This window comes from Sus scrofa, chromosome 8 (genome assembly GCF_054392235.1).
Source record: "Sus scrofa isolate SSC_HxYL_T2T_F1_AM1 chromosome 8, Sscrofa_HxYL_maternal_Yorkshire_Landrace_v2.0, whole genome shotgun sequence".
NCBI lineage: Eukaryota > Metazoa > Chordata > Mammalia > Artiodactyla > Suidae > Sus > Sus scrofa.
This window is the reverse complement of record NC_139390.1, coordinates 87,890,124-87,914,888: the sequence shown is the minus strand read 5'-3', so window position 1 is coordinate 87,914,888 and position 24,765 is coordinate 87,890,124. Positions and strand designations below refer to the sequence as shown.

The 24,765-nt window shown below is 38.0% G+C and overlaps 1 protein-coding gene across 3 annotated transcripts in view; it reads right to left on the bottom strand.

Moving 5' to 3' along the window:
* The window catches only part of LOC110262145 (uncharacterized), a 601,789-nt gene that overhangs the window by 286,887 nt on the left and 290,137 nt on the right, over positions 1-24,765 (bottom strand). For all 3 annotated transcript variants that reach the window (XR_014812837.1, XR_014812840.1, XR_014812843.1), the window contains one exon: positions 19,933-19,979. The gene's annotated coding sequence lies outside the window, so the exon portion shown is untranslated. The remainder of the gene's footprint in view (positions 1-19,932; positions 19,980-24,765) is intronic.

Genomic DNA, 24,765 nt, shown 5'->3' with positions numbered 1-24,765 from the left:
TGCTGTCCAGGTTTCCCAGCAATGCTTGCTGAATAGACTTTCCTTTTCCCATTTGATGTTCCTGCCTCCCTTGTCAAAGATTAATTGACCATAGGTGTCAGGGTTTATTTCCGGATTCTCTATTCTGTTCCATTGGTCTGTCTGTCTGTTTTGGTACCAGTACCACACTATTTTGATGACTGTGGCTTTGTAGTATTTCTTGAAGTCTGGGAGAGTTATGCCTCCTGCTTGGTCTTTGTTTCTCAGGATTGCTTTGGCGATTCTGGGTCTTTTGTGGTTCCATATAAATGTTTGGATTGTTTGTTCTAGTTCTGTGAACAATGTCATGGGTAATTTGATAGGGATTGCATTGAATCTGTAGATTGCTTTGGGTAGTATGGCCATTTTCACAATATTGATTTTTCCAATCCAGGAACATGGAATATCTTTCCATTTCTTTACATCTTCTTTGATTTCTTTGATTAAAGTTTTATAGTTCTCGGCATATAGGTCCTTTACCTCTTTGGTCAGGTGTATTCCGAGGTATTTGATTTTGTGAGGTACAATTTTAAAAGGTATCGTATTTTTATATTCCTTTTCTAATGTTTCATTGCTGGTATACAGAAATGCAACTGACTTCTGAATGTTAATCTTATATCCTGCCACTTTGCTGAATTTATTAATCAGTTCAAGGAGTTTTGGGGTTGAGTCCTTAGGGTTTTCTAGGTATAGTATCATATCATCTGCATACAGTGACAGTTTGATCTCTTCTCTTCCTATATGGATGCCTTTTATTTCTTTTGTTTGTCTAATTGCTGTGGCTAAGACTTCCAAAACGATGTTGAAGAGCAGTGGTGAGAGTGGGCATCCCTGTCTTGTTCCAGATTTGAGTGAGAAGGCTTTCAGTTTTTCCCCATTGAGGATTATATTTGCTGTGGGTTTATCATAAATGGCTTTGATTATATTCAGGAATGTTCCCTCTATACCCACTTTGGCGAGGGTCTTGATCATGAATGGATGTTGAACTTTGTCAAATGCTTTTTCTGCGTCTATTGAGATGATCATATGATTTTTGACCTTTTTTTTGTTAATGTGGTGTATGATGCTGATTGATTTGCGTATGTTGAACCATCCTTGTGAACCTGGGATGAACCCAACCTGGTCATGGTGTATAATTTTTTTGATATGTTGTTGGATTTGGTTGGCTAAGATTTTGTTGAGAATTTTTGCATCTATATTCATCAATGATATTGGCCGATAGTTTTCTTTGTTGGTGGTATCTCTGTCTGGTTTTGGAATGAGGGTGATGGTGGCCTCATAGAATGTCTTTGGGAGTATTCCTTCTTCTTCAACCTTTTGAAAGAGTTTAAGGAGGATGGGCACCAATTCCTCTTTATATGTTTGATAAAATTCACCTGTGAAGCCATCTGGTCCTGGACTTTTATTTGTAGGGAGTGATTTTATGACCTCTTCAATTTCATTTCTAGTGATCGGTCTGTTCAGTTGGTCTGTTTCTGCTTGATTCAGTTTTGGCAAGCTGTAAGATTCTAGAAAATTGTCCATTTCTTCCAGATTGTCAAACTTGTTGCCATACAGTTGTTCATAGTATTCTCTTATGGTTTTTTGTATTTCTGCTGTATCCGTTGTGATTTCTCCTTTTTCATTTATAATTTTGGTGATTTGGGTTCTTTCTCTCCTCTTTTTAGTGAGTCTGGCCAGGGGTTTGTCAATTTTGTTCACCTTTTCAAAGAACCAGCTCTTGGTTTTATTAATTTTCTCTATTGTTTTTTGAGTCTCTATTTTATTGATTTCTTCTTTGATCTTTATAATTTCCTTCCTTCTGCTGACTTTAGGACTTTTTTGTTCTTCTTTTTCTAATTCGTTTAGGTGGAGGGTTAAGTTGTCAATTTGGGATCTTTCTTCTTTTTTGAGAAAGGCCTGGATTGCTATAAATTTCCCTCTGAGCACTGCTTTCGCAGCATCCCATAGATTTTGAGAGGTTGTGTCTTCATTATCATTTGTTTCAAGGTAGTTTTTAATTTCCTTCTTGATTTCCTCATTGACCCATTGGTTTTTTAGTAGCATGTTGTTGAGTCTCCATGGAGTAGGTTTTTTCTCTTTGCTTTTCCCATGGTTGATTTCTAATTTTATGGCATTGTGGTCAGAGAAGATACTTGAGATAATTTCTACGCTCCTAAATTTATTGAGATTCGCTTTGTGTCCCAATATGTGGTCGATTCTTGAGAATGTTCCATGAGCATTTGAGAAGAATGTGTATTCTGCTTTTTTTGGATGTAGTGTCCTGAAGATATCAATTAAGTCTAACTTTTCTATTGTTTCCTTTAGGATCTCTGTTGCTTTATTGGTTTTCTGTCTAGAGGATCTGTCCATTGATGTGAGGGGGGTATTTAGGTCTCCTACTATGATTGTATTCTCATCAATATCTCCCTTTATGTCTGTTAATATTTGTTGTGTGTATCTGGGTGCTCCTGTATTTGGGGCATATATGTTGACAATAGTAACATCCTCTCCTTGGATGGATCCCTTAATCATTAAATAGTGTCCTTCTTTGTCTTTCTTTATGCCTTTTGTTTTAAAGTCTATTTTGTCTGATATGAGCGTTGCGACTCCTGCTTTTCTGTCATGTCTATTGGCGTGAAATATTTTTCCCCACCCTTTCACTTTCAATCTATATGTATCTTTTGTCCTAAGGTGAGTTTCTTGTAGGCAGCATATTGAAGGTTTTTGCCTTTTTATCCACTCAGCCACTCTGTGTCTTTTGATTGGGGCATTCAGTCCATTGACATTTAAGGTGATAATTGATAGATGATTATTTATTGCTATTTGAACCTCGTGTTCCAGTTGATTCTATGGTTCTCCATTTTTTTTTTTTTTTTTTTTTGGTTGGATGGTCTCCTGTTATTATCTGCTTGATTGGTTTTTTTTTTTTTCATTTTTTGCAAATGCAATATTTGGTTTTGGCTTGTGATTGCCCTGTTTTTTAAGTATGCTAACCCCTTCCCATAAATGTGTGTTTTAGCCTGATGGTCCTGTAAGTTCAAACACTTCATTACTATATTAAAATTAAGAAGAGAGACATATATATAAATAAAAAGGGTTATTTACCTCCTGACATCCCTTGCCCACATTTTATGGTTTTGATGACTCTTTTTTATTTTTTTCTTTTTAATTTTATTTTGTTTGAAGCATGTTCATGATTAAATCTGTATGCTGGCTTATTTGAGTGACTGCTCTCTGATTGCAGTTTCCTCAGTCCTAGTTCTTCCTCTTCTTCTTCTTCTTTTTTTTTTTCTTTTCTTTTTTCTTCCCTTTCCTTCCTTTCTTTTTGGTTTAGAGAAGCCCTTTCAATATTTCCTTTAACCTGGGTTTTGTGTTGCTGTATTCTTTAAGTTTTTGTTTGTTGGGAAAAATTTTTATTTCCCCTTCTATTTTAAATGATATTCTTGCTGGATAGAGTATTCTAGGTTGCATATTTTTTCCTTTTAGCACTTTAAATATCTCTTGCCATTCCCTCCTGGCCTGTAGTGTTTCTGTAGAGAAATCAGCTGATATTCTTATGGAGGTTCCCTTGTAGGTAACATTCTGTTTTTCTCTTGCTGCTTTGAGGATCCTCTCTTTATCACTAACTTTTGCCATTTTTATTATGATGTGTCTTGGTGTGGGTCTGTTTGGGTTCAGTTTGTTTGGGGCCCTCTGTGCTTCTTGTATCTTGAATCCAGTATCCTTTAGATTTGGGAAGTTTCCAGCAATAATTTCTTCAAATATATTTTCCATTCCCTTATCTTTTTCTACTCCTTCTGGAATTCCTATTATGCGTAGATTGGCCCGCTTTATATTATCCCATAGGTCTCTTATATTGCTTTCCAGTTTTTTGATTCGGTTTTCTGTCTGTTGACCAGATTGAGTGATTTCCATTATTCTATCTTCCATATCACTGATTCGTTCTTCTGCATTATTCATTCTGGTTTTTACTGCCCCTAGTTCAGTTTGCATCTCTGCAAATGAATGTTCTAGTTTTTCTTGGCTCCTCCTTATATTTTCTAGTTCCTTTCTGAGGGTATCTGCATTACTGTTCATATCTTCTCTTAATTCCTTCAGTATTTTCACTATTTCTCTTTTGAACTCCAGGTCTGTCAGACTGCCGAGATCTGTTTCATTGTTGACTGTTTTAGGTGAGTTCTCCTGTTGGTTTGACTGGGAGTGGTTTCTCAGCTTCTTCATCTTGCTTGTTGTTTTCTTTCTCCTGAGGGAGTTGTACTCTCCGTGATCGGGCAGTGTTTGCCTTGTCACTGCCGTGGAATATTTCCTGAGGGCTGGCGTTGTTGGTCAATCTTTTTTGAGGCAGTGTGGCTTTTCTGGAGTGTTGATGGGGCTAACAGTGTTTCTTTGAAGCAAAGGAGGACTTCCTGAGGGCAGACAGGAGTGAGAGGTCCACACCGTGATGGTAGCAGATTTCACTTGGCCATGCAGAGCTTGCTCTGGTGTTTTTAGGCTGTGGGGTTCTTGCAGGGGGTTGGCGGTGTTGGGCAGCTGCTTTTTAGGGGTGCATCACCCCCTGGGGGCTGGAGCAGCTATCTGGGGCACTGAGAACCTGAGAGGCTCTTCCCTAGGGCAGCCCAACTCAGAAGGACAGCCTGAGAATGTAGGCGGATCTTTTCACAGTCTGGCTGAGCTTGTTGCAGCTTTTCTGGGCTGCAGGGGGTCCTGCCTGGAGCTGGCAGTCCTATGCAGCTGGTCCACTAGAGCATCCCCTGGGGGATTGGGCGGGTAGCAGGGCCGTTGGAAACCGAAGAGGCTCCTCCCCGGGGCAACCCGACTCAGAAAAACCGTCCGAGAATTAGGCCGATCTATTCACAGCCTGGCTAAGCTTGTTCTAGCTTTTCTAGGCTGCAGGCCTTTTCTCGGGGGCTGGTGCTGTTTGGTGCTGCTCTGCGGAAGTGTAGCCCCTCCAAAGGGCAAGCAGGCCTGTGCAGGGACAGCGCCTGCGGTGGTAGGCTTCAGGCAATTGTTGAGGCCAGCCCTCCTGGATGGCAGGCAGCCCCAGGTCCGTGAGAGCGTAGGGCGTGGCGGGGGTGGGGGGAGGGGATGCACTGGGAAGCAGAGTTTTCAGCTAGCTAGCGGGCCTGTAAGCTTGCTGTGGCGTGGGGGGTATTCTATGGGGACCCACCCCTTCTTCTCTCCCCTCCCCAGCACGGGCGCAGACCAGGCTCTTCTCCCAGGTTCCCTCTGATGTGGCTTTCCCCTTCCCCACTCCTGGAGTATTGCTCCCTTCCTCTGTGACAGCTTTGTTTTCTAGTCTCCCAGGCAGTCTCTGCCCCGTCAACTGGTTTCTAGACCTCCCAAGCAGTTTCCGCTCTGCCCCGCCCCCCTAGCCCGGGGACTAATCTCTGGAGCCGAGGTCTCGGTGCCCAGCCCCCACCCAGGCGGCGCCCCCCGGCCCTTTCTCAGGGATTAACCTTCAGAGGCGAGGTCTCGGTGCCCGGCCCCCACCCAGGCGTCCCCCGGCCCTTTCTCAGGGATTAACCTTCGGAGGCGAGGTCTCGGTGTTCAGCCCCCACCCAGGCGTCCCCCGGCCCCCTCTCGGGGACTAACCTTCAGCGGCGAGGTCTCGGTGCCCAGCCCCCACCCAGGCGTCTCAATTTTTGGTGACTCTGCCCGTAGTTCAGATGGTCCGTTCGGTTCTTGATCGGCTTTTCCGTACTCCAACTTACTGCTACACTCTTCTCTGCATCTGGAGATTCCTCCGGTTCATTTGATCTTTCGCCCAGTAGGTAACTTTCCAGGGTGCGGGATCCCTTTCTCCTCCGCAGTTCCCTTTCGGGAGCCCCCGTCTCGCTCGGATTCGCCTTCTCTCACTCTCCTCTTTTCTCCTGTTCTGCCCAATAATGTCACGAATTTCTTGCCGTTATTGGAGTTTAGGTTCCTCTGCCAGCGATTGGTTGCTGTTCTGTGCGAGTCATTTATTCTGTAGATGTGCTTTTTTTGTTGTGTTTGTGGGAGAGGGCGAGCGTGTCTTCCTACTCCTCCGCCATCTTGTCCTCTGGTATTTGTCTTTCTGTACCACATCTTCTTGATCCACTCCTCTGTCAATGACATTTAGGTTGTTTCCATGCTTGGCTATTGTATATAGTGATGCAATGAACACTGGACTACACATATCTTTTCAAATCATGGTTTTCTTTGGATAGATGCTCAAGAGTGGGATTGCTCGATCAAATGGTAATTTGGTAATTCTATTTTTAGTTTTTTGAGGAATCTCCATACTGTTTTCCATAGTGGTTGCACAAATTTACATTCCCACCAATAGCGTAATAGGGTTCCCTAGTGTAACAACACCTGTGTATTGGAAGTCCAGGAATTAGAGAAGAAAAAGAAAGGGGCAGAAAGATTATTTGAAAAAATAATGGCAAAAAAATCCTCCAAAATTTGATGAAAAAAATTAATCTGTCACATACAAGAAGCTCAAGGAAATCCACCCCCCAAAAAAATACTCAAAGATATCCACACCTAGACGTATAATCAAATTGTTGAAAAAGACAAAGACAGAATCTTGAAAATAGCAGGAGAGAGGTGACTCACCACATACGAGTGATCCTGGTAATGTTAACAGCCAATTCCTCATCAGAAACCATCAAGACACAGTGGGATTAACATATTAAAAGTGCTCAGAGAAAGACTGTCAATCAAGAATTCTATATCCAGCAAAACTATCCTTCAAAACTGAGGGAGAAATTAAGACATTTCCAGAGGAGCAAAAGATAAAAGAATTCGTCACTTGCAAATCTGTCCTTGAGAGGTACAAAGGAGATTCTTTCTGGCTGAAATGAAAAGCCAATAAAGAGTAACTCAAATCCACATTAAAAAGAAAGATCACTGGTAAGTTAATTTCATAGATATATGTAAAAGTATAAGTATATGTTTTGTTTGTAACTCTCTATTAAATAGTTTAAAAGAAAAATGCATAAAACAATAATCATAAATCTATTTTGAGGGGCACAAATGTATAAAGATATAATTTGCATAAAAATAACAGCACAAATGAAGGAGAAGTATCAAAATTGTACAGGAATAAAGCTGTTATATACTACTGTAATTAGTTGGTATTAATCCAAACTAGATTGTTATAAGTGAAAATATTGTTCCTAGAGTGACATCTAAGGAACTAACTCAAAAAAGTAGTAAGATAAATGGCAGGGGAATTAAAATGGTGCACTAGAAAATATCTATTTAACATAAAAGGAGAAATACAGGAAGAAAAAAAAAAGCTAAAGACACACAGAAAGCAAATAGCAAAATAGCAGATATAAATCCTACCTCACCAGACCATATGATGAAATATTATTTATCCATAAAAACAACATACTGATTCAGGCTACAACATGGATGAACCTTAAAAACATTATGCTAAGTTAAAGAAACAGATTCAAAAAGTCACACATTTTAATTCCACCTATATGAAATGTACAGAATAGTCAAATCCATAGAGAAATGGATGGTATGACATGAATGTTTTATGTTCCCCCAAATTTCATATATTGATATTCTCCCCTATTAGGAAGTGGGGCCTTAGGAGGTAACTAGGTCTTAAGACCAGAGCTCTCAGAGTAGGATCAGTGCTCTTATAAAAGAGGCTCCATAGAGCTCTCTAAGTCCTTTAGCCGTCTGAGAAGACTGCAAGCTGGAAGAGGGCCCTCATTCAATCATGCGGATCATCTGACCTAGGATTTCTAGCTACCAAAACTGTGATAAATAAATGTTTATTGTTTAAAAGCCATACAGTGTATGATATTCTGCTTAGTCTGTTAGCAGCCCTAACAGACTAAGACAAGTAGAAAGTAACTACTAATAGGTACACAGTTTATTTCAGGGTGATTAAATGTGCCAGAATTAGATAGTGTACACCCTTGTGAATATACTAAAACCACTGAGTTTTATACTCTAAAAGGTGAATTTTATGATGTATAATTTATATCTCAATTAAAAGAAACAAGATCTTTGAATTAGGTCCTATTTTACTTCCCCTCAGAGTACCTATCTCAGGATGGATCAATGAGTGCTGAACAGAAGACAATTTAAGGCCAATGCTAACAGCAGCATATGGCCTGTACCAAATCTGAGAAAACCATGAGAGTTGGAAACCCAGCCTTGATCAATATTTCTCCAGCTTTTTTTTTTTTTTTTTTTTTTTTTTGTCTTCTTGTCTTTTCCAGGGCCGCACCCACAGCATATGGAGGTTCCCAGGCTAGGGGTCTAATTGGAGCTGTAGCCGCTGGACTATGCCGGAGCCACAGCAATGCCAGATCCAAGCAGCATCTGTGACCTATACCACAGCTCACAGCAATGCGGAATCCATAACCCACTGAGCAAGGCCAGGGATCGAACCCACAACCTCATGGTTCCTAGTCGGATTTGTTAACTACTGGGCCATGACAGGAACTCCACCAGTTCTTTTTTTAATGTACACTAATTTTAATGACATCTCTCAATTCTCAGTTCAGTAGACAGAAAAGCCTTTAGCATAATGATATCAGCCACGAACTTTATTTTCGTGAGTAACTACCACTGTTCTCTTATTCACTCCATTCCCTATCATCACAATGGGCAAAAGCAACATTGTAGTTAATTGTAGTTAATCCATCTCACTCTCCAGCCTCTGATTTTTTTTAATTGCCACATCTTTAATAACTTTGCAATAGCATTCCTCATCTGCCACCACGCATACATAGGCAATACCCTGAAACTTATTTTTACCTAAAACTGTCCTATGACAAAACCATTCATTGTAAGCATCTCTCCTCCCAACCATAGTTTCCTAATTTTCATTTTCTGTTACTCTACACTCTCACTTTACTTATTCTTCCACCTCACTGAAGTCAGACTTTTACTTCCATATTTTTTTCCTTTTAACTTATCACTCACTTAGCATAAATATGAAACAGCTGTGGACAGAAAATAGTGAGAAGGTAGGGGAGAGGTAAGAGATGAGGTTCGGAAAATTAGGAAAGGATGTGACTATATAGGAGTTTGTTGGACCTGGAAAGAAGTTGAAATTTTATTCTACTGAAAGATTGTACTCTATTTAAGTTTTATTAAAACCCATTTTAAACAGAAAAGTGACAATCTTATTCATAATTTTAAAACATCATTCTAGTTCTTGTAGAAGGAGAAGCGTGTAAACAGGGAGGCCAGTAATGAGGATATTTTAAAAACCTGAGAAGATAACAGCATTCTGAAACTGAGTGATGACAGTGAAGTGGAATTAATAAATTTGATATGTGTCTTGGAGATATAATAAACAGTATTTGTTGAAGGATAAAAGAAAAGGATGTATCCTTGATGACCCTTTAGTTTTTGGTTTGCATAAGCAACTAACTAGTGATGCATTGACTAATATGGAGAAAATTTAGTAAAGACTGGTTTGGGGTGAATGACCAGGAATTCCATTTTGAGAAGATTCTGACAAGGTAACAGGGGCAGTAGAAGTATAGTTTTTATTCTCACCAAAACCCATCCATAAAAAGAGATGAGTGCACTAGATAGCAAAACTAAATGGGCAGCAGGTAAAATAGAACTAGATGACAAAATACCTTACAGCTTCCAAAAATACCAGTAGATAGATACATAGCACCCCCACCTATAGAACATAATGTATGTGAACATGTGTGCTAGGGGAAGCAGTTGGACATCAATTGGACACCTACCAGACCTAAAAACAGAAAAAGCAAAAGAGACAATACACTGGAAAACGTGGTGGCACAATTTGAGCAAAACAGTGGAGCTGGAAGAAGTATTCACACTTGCAGGTGATTATGCATTGGATCTGAAGGGGATGGTATAGAGCAAGTCTTATGAACTCTAAAATCAAACTAGTGATAGTTCCCTCCCAAGGACAAAGCCCTGCACTAAGGAGAAACAGATGAGAATGAAGTCCAAATTAAAACAGGCCAGAAGGAATAGAAGAAAATAAAAGATCAAGTAAAAGCAGAGAGGAGAACAGAACTGAAAGATCTCAAAAAGTATCAGAGTATATCTTTAACACTTTATACAAACAAGTTCACAGCTATCCTTACACATTACCAGTTTTAAAATCCAGGAAAACTAATTCACTCAAACGAGCAATCAATTCACCGCAATCAATTCCAGAGCATTTTCAGGATCCCAGAAAGAAATTTTGTACAAATTAGTAGTCACCACCCTTTTTCCACTCACCCACCATCAATCCTTGGTAATATCCAGTGTATTTTGTGCCTTTATACTGTTGCCTATTCTGTATATTTCGTATAAATGAAATTACATGCAACTGGCTTCTTTCACATGTTTGTTTTGTAGACTTTATTTCCATTCCATTTTTCTATATACTGCACTCTGTAATAGTGCCCAAACTGTGTGATACAAAAGGCTTCTGCCACATTTCCACGTGCAGAGTAGCTTGATGTCCTCTGCCTGTGCATTTGGATGTTTGTGTTATGTCCACATCCTAAACTGGCTACTGAGAAAGTCAGCTCAAACCATCTCAGGTTCTCTAGCAGTAGCTCCTAATAATTATTAATAACTTTGGAAATTTTTTCAGCTTTTAAAACCTTCAATCCATTTTCATTTGAATTCTCAATTTGTACAATATATGCATCTTTTCTTCTTCCTTTTTGTCATAGCCTCCCCCCACCATCATTTTGTTTTTAATGTTCTGTAGTTTTGTATAAGATTAGACTTAGCCTTATGTACTTCTTACTGAAGCTTTAATGCTTTGTAAATAAAATTAGATGGGGTTTTGGGGGGTTTATTTATTTGTTTGTTTATTTATTTTTCCTTTTTTAGGGCCGCACTAACGGCATATGGAGATTCCCAGGCTAGGGGTCAAATTGGAGCTGTAGCTGCTGGCCTGCACCATAGCCACAGTAACACCAGATCCGAGCAACATCTGTGACCTACACCATAGGTCATGGTAATGCCAGATCCTTAACCCACTGAGCGAGGCCAAGGATCAAACCTGCGTCCTCATGGATACTAGTCAGGTTCATTAACTGCTGAGCCGCAACAGGAACTCCCAGATGTTTTATTAAAGAAAAATTTTTCAACAATTATTTTTCAATTTCAGATGTTCTTCAGTCTTTGGAAAACCAATTTTGCCTCACTTTGCAGCCTCACTCTACAGGGGCACTGTCCTCCCTTTGCTAATGACTCTATGAACCTGGGGAAGACAAATCTCAGCCACTACACAGTTGTCCTTTAGTACCCTGGAGGGTTGGCTCAGGACCCCTTGCAGATACCAAAATCAGAGGATGCTCAAGTCCCTTATATAAAATGGTGCAACATTTGCATATAACCTATATGCATTCTTTCATACACTTTACATTATCTATAGATTACTTATAATAGCCAATATACGTAAATGCTATGTAAATATCTGTAAATACAATGTAAATGATATGTAAATGGTCACTGGCAAATGGCAAATTCAATTTTCGCTTTTGGGAATTTTCTTGAATTTTTCCTTTCAAATATTTTCCATTCCTGGGTGACTGAATCCATGGGTGCAGAACCTGTGGATACAAAGGAATGACGGTACTTAGCAAATGTGTGATTTACCAAATGGTGTCCCTGTAAGACTTGAGCAGCCAGGAGCATTATGCCATCCACATTTCCTTCATCTTTCACTGCCACCCAAGAAAGCATAAATGGCGAGTCCAAAGCCAGAGAAAAGGGAAAGCCTGGCAGCATCCACCACTCGATAGATGAGGCCCTTGAACCAGTAGTTGGAAAGCATCTCACTAGGACCACAGTGAGTGGGAGGGTCACCCCAGGCCTCAGGCCCAGGCAGAACTCCGGAGGATGCTATGACCTCTCTGCTGAGAATTGCAATGGTGGATGTTGGCCCTATGGACAGAGAATCAAGGACACCATGATCTGGCCAGGCCTTCCTGAAAAAGGAAGAGTAAGGAAGACCTGGGGCTTGTCAATGAGAGGATCTATACCCCAGAGAGGCAGGTGATGTTTTTAAGATTTCAGTGTTTTCAAGGTTCATCCATTTTGCAGCATTTATCAGTCTTCCATTCCTTTTCATTGCCAAACGATATTGTACTGCATGGATATACCACATTTTATTGATCTATTCATCAGCTCATTTAATGGATTGTTTCCACTTTTGTGCTATTATAAATAATGCTGCTATAAACATTGATGTACAAGTATTTGTATGAAACATATTTTTCATTTTCCTTGTGAGTTAAATTGCTTGTTCATATGGTAACTTTATGTTTAACCTTTTGAAGAACTGCTAGACTGTTTTCCAAAATGGCTTAACCATTTTACATTCCCACCAGCAATGAAGGAATTTCCAGTTTTTCCACATTCTCCCAGCACTTGTCATTATTATTTACTTCATTTCAGCCATAATAGTAAGTGCAAAGTGGTTTGTTTTTTTCTGAGCAACTTCAATGGTACTGTATTTTAAAGTTCAGTCACATGTGTTCATTGTTAGTATATAGAAACAGAGTTAATTTTTGTATGTTTATCTCATATCCTATGATTTCAGACTAAATTATTAATTCTAGGAAAGATTTTTTGTTTTCATTTTTATTTTTGTGGATTCCTTGGAATTTTCCCTGTAGACAATTATATTATCTGCAAATAGGGAGTTTTATTTCTTCCTTTTCAGTTTGTATGGTTTTTATTAACTTTTCTTGCCTTATTGCTCAGGCTAGAATTTCTAGTACTATGTTGAATAAGAGTGGCAAGAATGAATATCCTTGCCTTGTTTTTGATCTTAGAAGAAAAGCATTCAGCCTTTCACTATTATGTATAATGTTACCTGTAGGCTTAATTGCAGGAAGTCCTCCTTCCATTCCTATTTTCTTAGAGTTTTTATAATGAATAAGCATTAAATTTTGTCAAATGATTTTCTGTATTAATTGATATGACCATATGATTTTTCTGCTTTAGCTCGTTAATATGGTGGGTTACACTGATTGAAACGGTGAAACAGACTTGCCTGGAATAAATTCCACTTGGTCATGCTATATAATTCATGCAAAATATTCATGAGGGATATTGGCTTTTATTTTTCTTTTTTGTGCTGTATTCATCTGCTTTCAGATGATAGTAGCTCAATAAAATGAATTAGGAAGTATCCTTTCTCTTATATTTTTTGGTAAAGGCTGTGTAGAATTGGCATTAATTCTTCTTTACACTTTTGGTTGTATTCTCCAATGGCCTAGAGATTTTCTTCTTTGGAAGACTTTTAATTAAAAATTTTATTTCCTTAGTTATCACCTATTCAAATTAGCTTTTCCAAATTAGGTAAGTTGACATAGTAGTTTACTATGTCATGTAGTTTACTGTGCATGTAGTTTACTGTGGCATGCCCCTATTATCCTTTTGATGTCTGCTGGGTCTGTATTGACAGTCTGTTTCACTTCCTCTTTGGTAGTATTGGTACTGATTTGTTAAATTTATTGGTTTCTGCAAAAAATCATCTCTTTGTTATGCTGATTTTTCTCTACTATTTTTTGGTTTAAATTTTTATTTATACTCTTCACTATTTTATTCTTTCTGCTTGCTTTGAGTTTATACTGCTATTATTCTTACAATTTATTGAGTTAGGAGACTATATTATAGATATGAGATGTCATTTTCTTATGTATATATTTAAAGACTTAACTTCTCTCAGTAATATTTTAGCTCTTTCCCACTATTTTTATTTTTATTCAGTTAGACATTATTTTTTATTTCTCCTGAAATTTCCTCCTTGATCCATGGATAAGTTAAAAGTGTGTTGTATAATTTCCAAAGTTTGGATATTTCCCCATTCTTTCTGTCACTGATTTCTAGTTTGATTCCATGAATAATTTCAATTTTTTAAAGTGTGTTGAAGTTTATTTAATGGCCCAGAATATGTATTTTACTGTTTGGGGATGTACTGTTAGACAAATATCAATTATATCCTATTAGTGAATCATGTTGATAAGTTTTTATATATTCTTGCTGATTCTCTGTCTAGTTTTTCTATTAATTGTTGAGAAAGGGTTTTTAAAGTCTCCAAATACAATTGTAGATTTGTCCATTTCTCCTTTCATTTGTATTAGTTTTGGCTTCACATATTTTGCAGCTTTGTTAATAAGTACATATAGATTTAGGATTGCTATGTAATCCTGGTGAATTGACCTACTTATCATTATATAATATTCTTTTCTGTCTCTGGTGGTTTTCTTTGTTCTAAAGTCAACTTCATCTGACATTAATATAGCAGCCTTGGATTTCCTTTGATTAATGTTCGAGCGATATGCTCTTTCTTTCTTTTGTTGTTGTTGTTGTTGTTGTTGTTGCTTTTTAGGGCCATACCTGCAGCATATGGAAGTTCCTTAGCTATGTGTCGAATCAGAGCTATAGATGCTACCCTATGCCACAGCCACAGCTACACAAGATCTGAGCACCTCATCTGTAACCTACACCACAGCTCACAGCAACACCAGATCCCTGACCCACTGAGCAAGTCCAGGGATAGAACCTGCATCCTCATGGATACTAGTCAGGCTTTTTACCACTGAGTCACAATGGGAACTTCCTGAATGATACACCTTTCCTATCTTTTTAGTTTCAACCTCCCTATGTAGTTATAATTGAAGTGAATTTCTAATAGACAAAATATAATTGTATTATATTCTTTAATCCAAGCTTCCCATTTTTGTATTTTAGTTGCCATATTTAGACCATTAATATCTAAAATTTTTCTGATTTCCTAGCCTTCCCCTGGTCCTGGTCATTTGGCTAGAAACATACTGCTTTTATGGGACTCTGTGGTCACTGGCATTTCTAGGTTGCTGGCTTTTTGGATTCAATTCTGAAATATGAGAGGTAAAAAGAAAACCCAGATGCTCACGACCATATCATGCCTCAGGTTCCAGGTTCCCTAGTAAGTCTGTCTTTTTCTCTCTAGCCTTCAGTGGCTTTTTATGTTTATTTTATATATTAGGTCCAAGGTTTTTAGTTGTACTTAGCAGGAGGAACAGGAAAAAATACATCCAGACATGGAAGGTTTTTACCCTTATTATAAATATTTGGGCTACAGTTTTTATTTTCAATGTCTTTGACAATGTTAGTGTGTTCATTATTCTCTTATTTCTTATAACAATTTGTGTAGGACCTAACCATCACCCTTTTATGCTGTTCACATTTATGCCCAATAAGCCTTCCTGTGCTTCTAGGAGGAGCCTCCTCTTTGGGGCATGGGGTCAAACAGAACAAATTTCTGAGTTCATGGTTGTAGGCTACAGTTCTATCATTAATGACCAATAATTCAAAGTATGTCCACAATTCCTTCTGGAATCTTATTTCCCTTCTCTTCTCTTACTCTCATCTGAATCTTTTTTCTTTTCCTTTTCCTGGGTGTCAATTTGATACTATTTCCTGCAGTTTCTTTTTATTATGGGGATTTGCCCTGGAAGAGAACTTCATCAGGATGGTTTTAAGAGCACATAGGGCGTAGGCTGATTCACAATTGTCAACCTGACAATTTTCCTTAAGTCACCATGTAGAATATAAAAAGCCCCCTCCCAGTCTGAGCTGGTTTTCCCAGATTGGCTGAGTTTCACTTCTGAGTGAGCCCTTTTCTTTTGAGGGTATTTATTATCAATTTCAGGCTTTCCTGGCTCCTAGTTTGCTTCTGCAGTTTCACCCATGGTGGTGTTTTGCTGGAGTTTGGAATTTGGGGGTTTTCTGATCACTAGTTTAGTTGACTATGTTGTCCGTGGGATTTCAGTCTTGTAATCCTAGTTTCTATGTCTAGATTCAAGTAGATTCAAAAGGTATACCACTATTGCCACCTGACCTTCCTTCAAAGGAAGATTTTTGTTGTTGTTACTGTTGTTATATTCACTAGTTTTATTTTTTAGATTCCACATATAAAATACATATAACATTCGTCTTTCTCTGACTTACTTCACTAAGCATAATCCCCTCCAGGTCCATCCATGTTGTTGCAAAGGGCAATTTTTCATTCTTTCTTATGGATGAGTAGTATTCCATCTTGTGTGTATATGCATGGATGGATAGATAGATAGATAGACAGACAGACAGACAGACAGACAGATAGATAGACAGATAGATAGATAGAGATACATACATACACACATGCAGAGAGAGAGAGAAATATGCATATATATCTCACATATACAGATATAGATATAGACATAGATATAGTGAGAGAGAGGGAGAGAAGTATAAACTCCACCCTAATCATCCTATTTCAAAGTTTTATTTGCTTTCACAATTGAATCTATTCTTGCCAATATCATCAATTATATCCTTAGAATTAAACTTGCTTTCCTGTGTCTTCTCTCATCACTCCAAATAATGTATTCAATTCTTTAGCTACACAGTAGCATTCAATTCCTTGAATACACATCTTTGCACATGCTGGTATTTCTGGCTGGATATACTTTCCTTTCCCTTTCCCACATTCCTTCACTCTCAGTTTCCAGCAAACATTTACCAATCCCTCAAGACGATGTTGTGTCTCTCATATGCTTGGAACAGCTATTAAAATAGTGTATCACATTGGTACACTTATCTCTCAACCCTCACTATAAATAATTCCTTTAAAGGTTGGAACTATTTTTTGTTCATCTCCATATCCTGGTCATAGTATAATCCATGGTACATTTCTTCAATAAATATTGAATAAATTAATGAAAGAAAAAACTCCATTTATGAGCCTAGTCTTTTCAGTACAAGCCTATGTTTACAAATAATCTTATCTTCATTAATGGATGTGTTGTTTTATTGAACATAATGGTAATCATCCTATTGTAGCAAATTTATAATAGCCCCCCAAAAGTAAAATTAAAGTCACCTGCATGTGGAACCACTCTTGCCTTTCTGGGGTGGGTCCTGCTTGGTCCTCGTGTGTGGTCCTTTTAATGTGCTGCTGTGTTTGGTTCACTAGCATTTTGTTAGGGGTTTTGAGTCTGTGTTCCTAGGGCATATTGGTCTGTAGTTTTCTTTTCTTGGGATGTCTTTCTCTGTTGTCAGGGGAGTGCTGGCCTTGTAGAGTGAGTTGGGAAGTGTTCCCTCCCCTTCTATTTTTGGCAGAGTCTGGGAAGGACTTCTGTTGATTCCACTTTGAATGTTTGGTAGAGTTCACCAGTGCGGCCATCTGGTCCTGGAATCTTCTTTGTTGGATGCTTTTTAATCATAGATTAAATCTCTCCTTGTTATAAAAAAAATCACTTTAACTATAATCTGAATATTCAATAATGATTGCTGTTAAAATTTTCAGATTATGTTCTTTCTGTGCATTTATGTGTGTATAATGGGGGAAATTCTGAAAGTATTAAAATAATATATTTTTCACTTTACCTTTAAGGCTTTATACAGGAGGCTATTTAAAATGAGACTTTTTCAAATGTGAGACAACACAGCACAGTGAAAAGTGTATAGGCTATGAAGACAGAGTACTTAGGTTCAAAGAGTAATAGTGACTCTGCCACTTATAAGCTGTTTAAACATGTACTAGCTACATAAATTTTCTGTGTCAGCTCAGTAGTAAAGTAGGAATAATGATAGATAGTATCCATCCTGAGGGACTGTAATGAGGCCTAAATGAATTAATACTTGTGAAGTGCTTAAAACACTGCCTTGAATATAATAATGCTATAAAGGCACTTGTTAAAGACATAAAATAAAAAATTATGATTCTTCTCATGCTTCTCATTATAATATCTTGAAAAATAACATTACATAGACAAATTTTCAGCCAGACTAGCAAGGAAATGAAATAAAAAGAAAACACGTCCATGTCTGAAAGAAAGAGGAAGTTATGGAATGGATAGAGTGAGAAGGTCAAATTCCAAACCTCCACAGAATATGGGGAATGAACTGCACATATACGGAAATAAATATCAAAGAGTAGCAGAACATCAAAACTAGTGCCCCTCTCTTCCAGGTATTTTGTCTGGGGGATGCTGTAAACTCCCTCAGAAGCCTTGCCCTCAGCCTGGGGCCACATTCAATATGGTGCAATAGCAGTAGCACTGCACTATCAGAGGGAACCGTATAGAAAAAAATCTCTCCCACATTGTATGTGGTATGAAGAAAACCCAGATGTTTTCTAATACTCCTACCCAAGGGGGAACACTAGTGCCATAAAAGAGACCTTTGATCTTAGAAAATAAATATTACTTGGTTTCAGCAATTCAAGGCAGAGGCAAGGACAATTTATGCCTAATAGTAGCTTATGGTGTTATAGACCTAGTGACCATGTGGGACCAAGCACCTCAGCAAGAGGTTCATGAGAAAGAGGTCAATGCCAAAGTCAAGTGGGATGATGTTTCTTACAATGATGAAAATGTAGGAAAATAGCCACACTCATACCTAACAGAAAAGAAGGCAAATTATTACAGCTTTTTGGAAGGTAATTATGAAAAATCTACTAAAATATTTTTAGTGTATACATTGAGCCAGAAAATACACTTAAATATAAAAAGATTTTCCTGAAAGGTTAGTAAAATTTTACTGTATATGCACATACTACAAGACTGAAACCCAGGAGAAAATCTTGGCAAATGATGCAACCAATAAGGACCTAGCCTCCAAAATATACAAACAACTCATACAACTCAACAACAAAAGCAAACAACCCAATTGAAAAATGGACAGAAGACCTAAATAAACATTTCTCTAAAGAACACATAAGGATAGTCAGGTGGCACATGAAAAGATGCTCAACATCACTAATTATTAGAGAAATGCAAACCAAAACTACAATGAAATACCACCTCACACTGGTCAGAATGGCTACATTAATAAGTCTACAAATAACAAATGCTGGAGAGGGTGTGAAGAAAAGGGAACCTTCCTACAGCTGTTGGTGGGAATGTAAATTGGTACAACCACTATGGAAAACAGTATGGAGGTTCCTCATAAAGTGAAATAGAGAATTACCATATGATCCAGCAATCTCATTCTGGGCACACAGCTGGACAAAACTTTCATTGAAAAAGATACATGCACCCCTATGTTCATTTCCACACTATTCACAATAGCCAAGACATGGAAACAACCTAAATGTTCATCAACAGATGAATGGATTAGAAGATGTGCTAAATAGATACAATGGAATATTACTCAGTCATAAAAAAAAATAAAATAATGCAGCAACATGGATGCATCTAGAGATTATCACACCAAGTGAAGTCAGTCAGAAAGAAAAAGACAAATATCAAATGATATCACTAATATGTGGAATCTAAAATATGTCACAAACGAACCTATCTATATTTGAAACAGACTCACAGAGATGGAGAATAGACTTGTGGATGCCAAGGGGAAGGGGAGGAGGGAGTAAGATGTTCTGGGAGTTCGGGGTTAGTAGACGCAAACTATTATATTTAGAATGGATAGCCACTAAGATCCTATTGAATAGCACAGGGAACTATATCCAATCTCTTGGGATAGACCATGAAGGAAAATAATATTTTAAAAAAGAATTCTGTGTGTGGGGGTGTGTGTATGACTGAGTCACTTTGTGGTACAGTAGAAATTGGCACAACATTGTAAATCAACTCTATTTTAATAAAAATTTTTAAATTTGAAAAAAAAAATGTAGGAAAATAGCCACCCTTACACCCAATAGAAGAAAATGCAAATTGATATAGCTTTATGGAGGTAATTATGAAAAATCTACTAAAATAATGTTAGTGTACATATTAAGCCAGAAAACACACTTAAATATGCAAAGATTTTCAAGTAAGTTTAGTAAAACTTTACTGTTATATGCAGATACTAGAAGACTAAAACCCAGAATGCTGACCGTGGTGATATGAAGGGAATTATTTTTTTAATTTGAATATTCTCATATGTCCTAAATCTCCTACGAGAAATATCTATATATTTTTTATAATGAGGAAAAAAATCTTTATAAAAACCATACTCTCTTACCTTTAAGCAGCCTCTCCCAAGTTCAGGAAACCATTTTTCCATAAAGCCTGTCAATAAAAAGATAACCAAGGTTCTAAATCTGTAAGCTGAAAGATTAGATGCTGATATTTGAAATTCAACCAAAATGCAACTACACCTTAAATTCAAACCAGAAATAGTCATTAGCTTCCTGAATGTTTTTACTGTATTCATCATTCACCATGTAACTATGCATAACTGACCACCCAGATTATTTATAAAAATGTTAATTTAAACATGTCAGAAGTTAATTCCTGGGATGTCACACCAACACTATTTCTTTCTTCAGAAAAACACTATATCTCCATCTTTTATTTCTTGAGAGGAAACAAAGACTTTAAGGAGAGAAGAAACCCCTCAATTGAGGGTGATTTAATTATTCTTACTAAAGTTTATGAGTATTTTAGAAATATCCAATGTATTATGTTTCCTGGTTTATCTTTATTCTTGTGCTTGTTTGACCTCTTCAAAGAATTTTAATAGAAATTATTTTGCAGATAGAGTTTTGGCTTCAACTTTGGTTGTAAATGAGAGTTTTTTTAATATGCATTTATGTTGATTAAACCTCTTGGGAGATTTTGGTGTAGGGGAGGTCCTCTTAAAGGGTTTTGAATTCATTACGTGAAGGAAACCATCTGTAACCTGTCCAAAGCAAAAACACAAAGAGGAGCCATCTGATAATGAAGGCAGTAAAACTTGACATGAAAATATGGGTGGTGAACTTGGTCTAAAGGAACCCTCACCAAGGAATTTTCACAAACCCATTCAAATCTCTCCCAATTCTCCTTAAGTCAGTTGCATCAAGCAAATGTAATCAGATTTGAGTGGCAGTAATAGCAAACTGTTGATTGGACAAGCTACTCAAAAGCTCTCAAGATTAGTCATCAAACAGCCAGAAGCTAAAAACACTAGACATGATCACTCTGGGACAAGAGAGGAAGACCTAAGCAGTTATAATCATCGAGTTGAGCCATCTGGCCAGATTTTCCCTTCTTTTAGGTCCTGGCTTGGTAATGTCATTAGTATTAAGCTTTCGGGTATTTTTTTTTTCTTTAAAAAAATGTTATTTTATTGAAGTATAGCTGATTTACAATGTTGTGTTAATTTCTGCTATACAGCAAAGTGTTTTAAATAATGTGGAATGTAGTTTTTTTTTTTGTCATGAACAAGACAAAATAATAGGTAGTTGGAGATACAGATTCCACTCTCGGTACCTGCTGCTGCATGTTGAGATTAAGACATGATGGAGCATTTGATTTAAAGGTGACCTGTTACATAAAACTTTTTAACCAACTGTGTTTTCAGAACTTCCAGTTGAAGATAAGCGTTCCCCTTTCCCCCTAAACTCTGCTCAGCATTCTCAATATTTATGCAAACTATTATCAACAAACAGCACTAAAAATAATGTATTTGTAAAGAGATTTCCGGTTTTCGTAGCTCTTTTGTCTAAAAAATTTCAGCAGCTTTACACAGTGATATAAAAATTTTCTCTGGAGTTCCCATCGCGGCTCAGCAGTTAGCAAACCTGACTAGCATCCATAACAACGCGGGTTCGATCCCTGGCCTCACTAAGTGGGTTAAGGATCTGGCATTTCTGTGAGCTGTAGTGTAGGTCGCAGACATGGCTCGGATTGTGCGTTGCTGTGGATGTGGTGTAGGCTGGTGGTTACAGCTCCGATTTGATGACCCCTAGCCTGGGAACCTCCATATGCCATAGGTGCAGCCCTAAAAGAGACAAAAAAGACACACGCACAAAAATTTTCTCCTTCAATATCTCTCAAGTCAAAAAGAAAAGAAAATCACGGACATGGAGAACAGACTTGTGGTTGTCAAATCTTGTTACTCAAAGTTTGATTCTTGTACCATCAGCAGTGCGATCACCTGGAAGATTGTCCAAAATGCAGAATCTCAGACTTACCCCAGATTTATTAAACAGAAATACATATTTTAACAACATCCTCATGTGATTTGTGTGCACATTAAATTTTTGCATGTATCAGAATCATATAGAGTATTTATTAAATACAATTCCTGGTCCTACCTTGAGGTTCACTAGGCTTAGAGTGGGAAAAGGAATTTATGTTTCTAACAAGCTCTTGATGATATTCAAGCTGATGGTCTGGAGACCACACTATGAGAACCATAGCTCTAGACTGGAGGGTGCTTTGTGTTGACCCTGGTTTGGTAACAGATTATTAATATTTCACGAAAAATAGTGAATGGTAAGAATCTAAGTTTAGGCACATTCTACTGAACAGCTACTGACCAGATTGTTTAAGATTGTACTTGACCTAATGTGAACACAAAAACCTGAACACATGTTTATAGTAGTTTTATTCATAACTGTCAAAACTTGGAAGCAACCAAAAGATTCTTTAGTAGTGAATGGATAAATAAACAGTGGTACATCCAGACAATGGAATACTAGTCAACACTAAAAAGAAATGAGCTAACATGTCTTAAAAAGACATGGAGGAACCCTAAAAGCACATTTATAAGTGAAAGGAGCAAACCTGAAAAGGCTGTATACTGTATGATTCCACCTACATGACATTCTGGAATTGGTAAAACTATGAAGATAATTAAAAGATCAATTGTCAGGGAAAACAGGGAGAGGATATGAATAGGCAGACCACAGAGAATTTTTAGGGCAGTGAAAATACTCTATATGATATAATAGTGATGGATATATTCATTACATATTTGTTCAAACCCCTAGAATATATCACACTAAGGTAACTATGAACTTTGGGTGATTATGATGTGTCAATATTGGTACATCCTTGCTAAGAAAAAGATGTGCCATTCTGGTTAGTGACATTGATAATGGGAGAGGCTATCCATGTGTGGAGGCAGGGGGCATTGAGAAATCTCTGTACCTTCTTCTCAATTTTGCTGCAAACCTAAAAATTCTTTAAAAACTAAAGTCAATAGCTAGATGAAAATGATGATGATAAAGACGATGATGAAGGAGAAGAGGAGGAGGAAGGAGGGAGAGGAGGAGAAGGAGAGGCAGAGGAAGAAGGAGAAGAAGGGGGAGGGGAGAGGAAGAAGAAGAAGATAGAGGATAGAAGTATGTGTGAATCAATGACCCATACAGTACACATATGAGGGGAGGGGCTGCCCAGCTCACCAGGATTCCCCCAGTCACTGAAGCTCTGCTCCTTATCTCCTCGTAAGAAGGATGTATGGACGGCTGGAACCAAGGTAGACATAGTAATTCTCAGTCTGGTTTTGTCAAATTCTCTCATCCAGGAATTTAAACACCCGAATAAAGACAAGACCTCTATTTCCCATCCCTCCCCAGGCTTAAGTGTTTAGTTCTCCCACCAGTCCTGTGAGCTGCCAATATTCTTCCAATAACGTATTCTTTTCCAAAGTTTGCAGAATTATCAGAGATGCTTTTATTCATAGTTTATTTTCAAGAATCATTTCCTCCATGAATCCTTTTTTGGTTCTGTCTAAACATTTCTGAATAAAGGCTCCATGAGCAAGTGACAGAGTATAAATAATGAAAACATGCATCCCTTAGGCCATACCGATGGTGGCTGGGTCCTGGTTCCCTACTGTTTATTGTCTGCTGGATAAAGATCTCATACCCTCTGGGAGAGCTCAGATAGGGATTCTTTTGGTGTTGGTACAATGCCTAGAACTGACAGTTACAGTGGAGCTCACTCAGCTCTCATGTACCTTCCCTCCTGTGGGTTGGGAACCATCTTGCTGAAAAGGGGCTCCAGGAGGCTGGGGGAAGTAGTATGGAAACCATCAGATAAGGGGAGGGGGAGGAATGCCAGAAGCAGGAAAAATAAGGCTTTGATTCAGCAGTTTAAATGAAACACCTTCCACTCTGTAGATGACGCCAACACTCCATCCTTGACATAAATGTTGGTGCTTGGAAAAAACACGTTACCCTGATCAAGCAAGTGAAGCTGCAACAATAATTGAAATTTAAAAGTGGTAACTCTGTGAGAGGATGGAGATGTTGATTAGCCTGATTCTAATGATCATCTCACAATGTATATATTTATTAAAACATTAACCTGTACACTTTTAATATGTACCATTTTTGGTATATATTATATGTAACAATATATATAATATGTTTTATATATATATATACACACACACACACACACATATAGTCAGATATACCTCAATGAAGTGAAAAAAGAGAAAAATAATAATTAAACTCTTCTACGATATATCACTAGACAGTATGCAGAAGTCTTGCAGGCAAAAAAAAAATGGTTTGATTCAACACCATGACTACCATCACCACCAAAAAAGTTTTCAATATTTAATGTCATTAACTTTTCAGAACATAGCATCATCTAGGTGAACGAGATGCTGAGAAACAACCTTCACCACTCTTCTAATTAGGACTACATTGAGGTCTACTGTTAGCCTCAAGTGAAATCCTTTAACTGGCTGTTTCTTCTTCTGAGGCTTAAAAGCATTCTGAACTAGTCAGTGCTGAAACCAGCAAATTCCTAGAAAAATGCCAGAGCACAGAGACCACATGGGTACCTAAGGAAAAGGGGCCAGGAAGAAGTCTGCCTCCAGTCCTAAGGTAGCTGTTTCTTCGTTCCCTCCCTCACATGCTCAGAGTTTGATGGATAAAGAGGATGTGAGGATGAATTGTAGCAGGGAGGGTGTAAACCCCCAAATCGCTGAATTTCCTCAGAACAGAGAAAGTGGTCAGGAAGTTGTAAGCATCTTTGTGGGGCTTTGAGATGCTCCTGGGTCCCCACAATATCTTCCTTGTTCCCCTCGACTGAGATGGACCTTACAGTCCCTGTCTTCCTGGCATCTCCC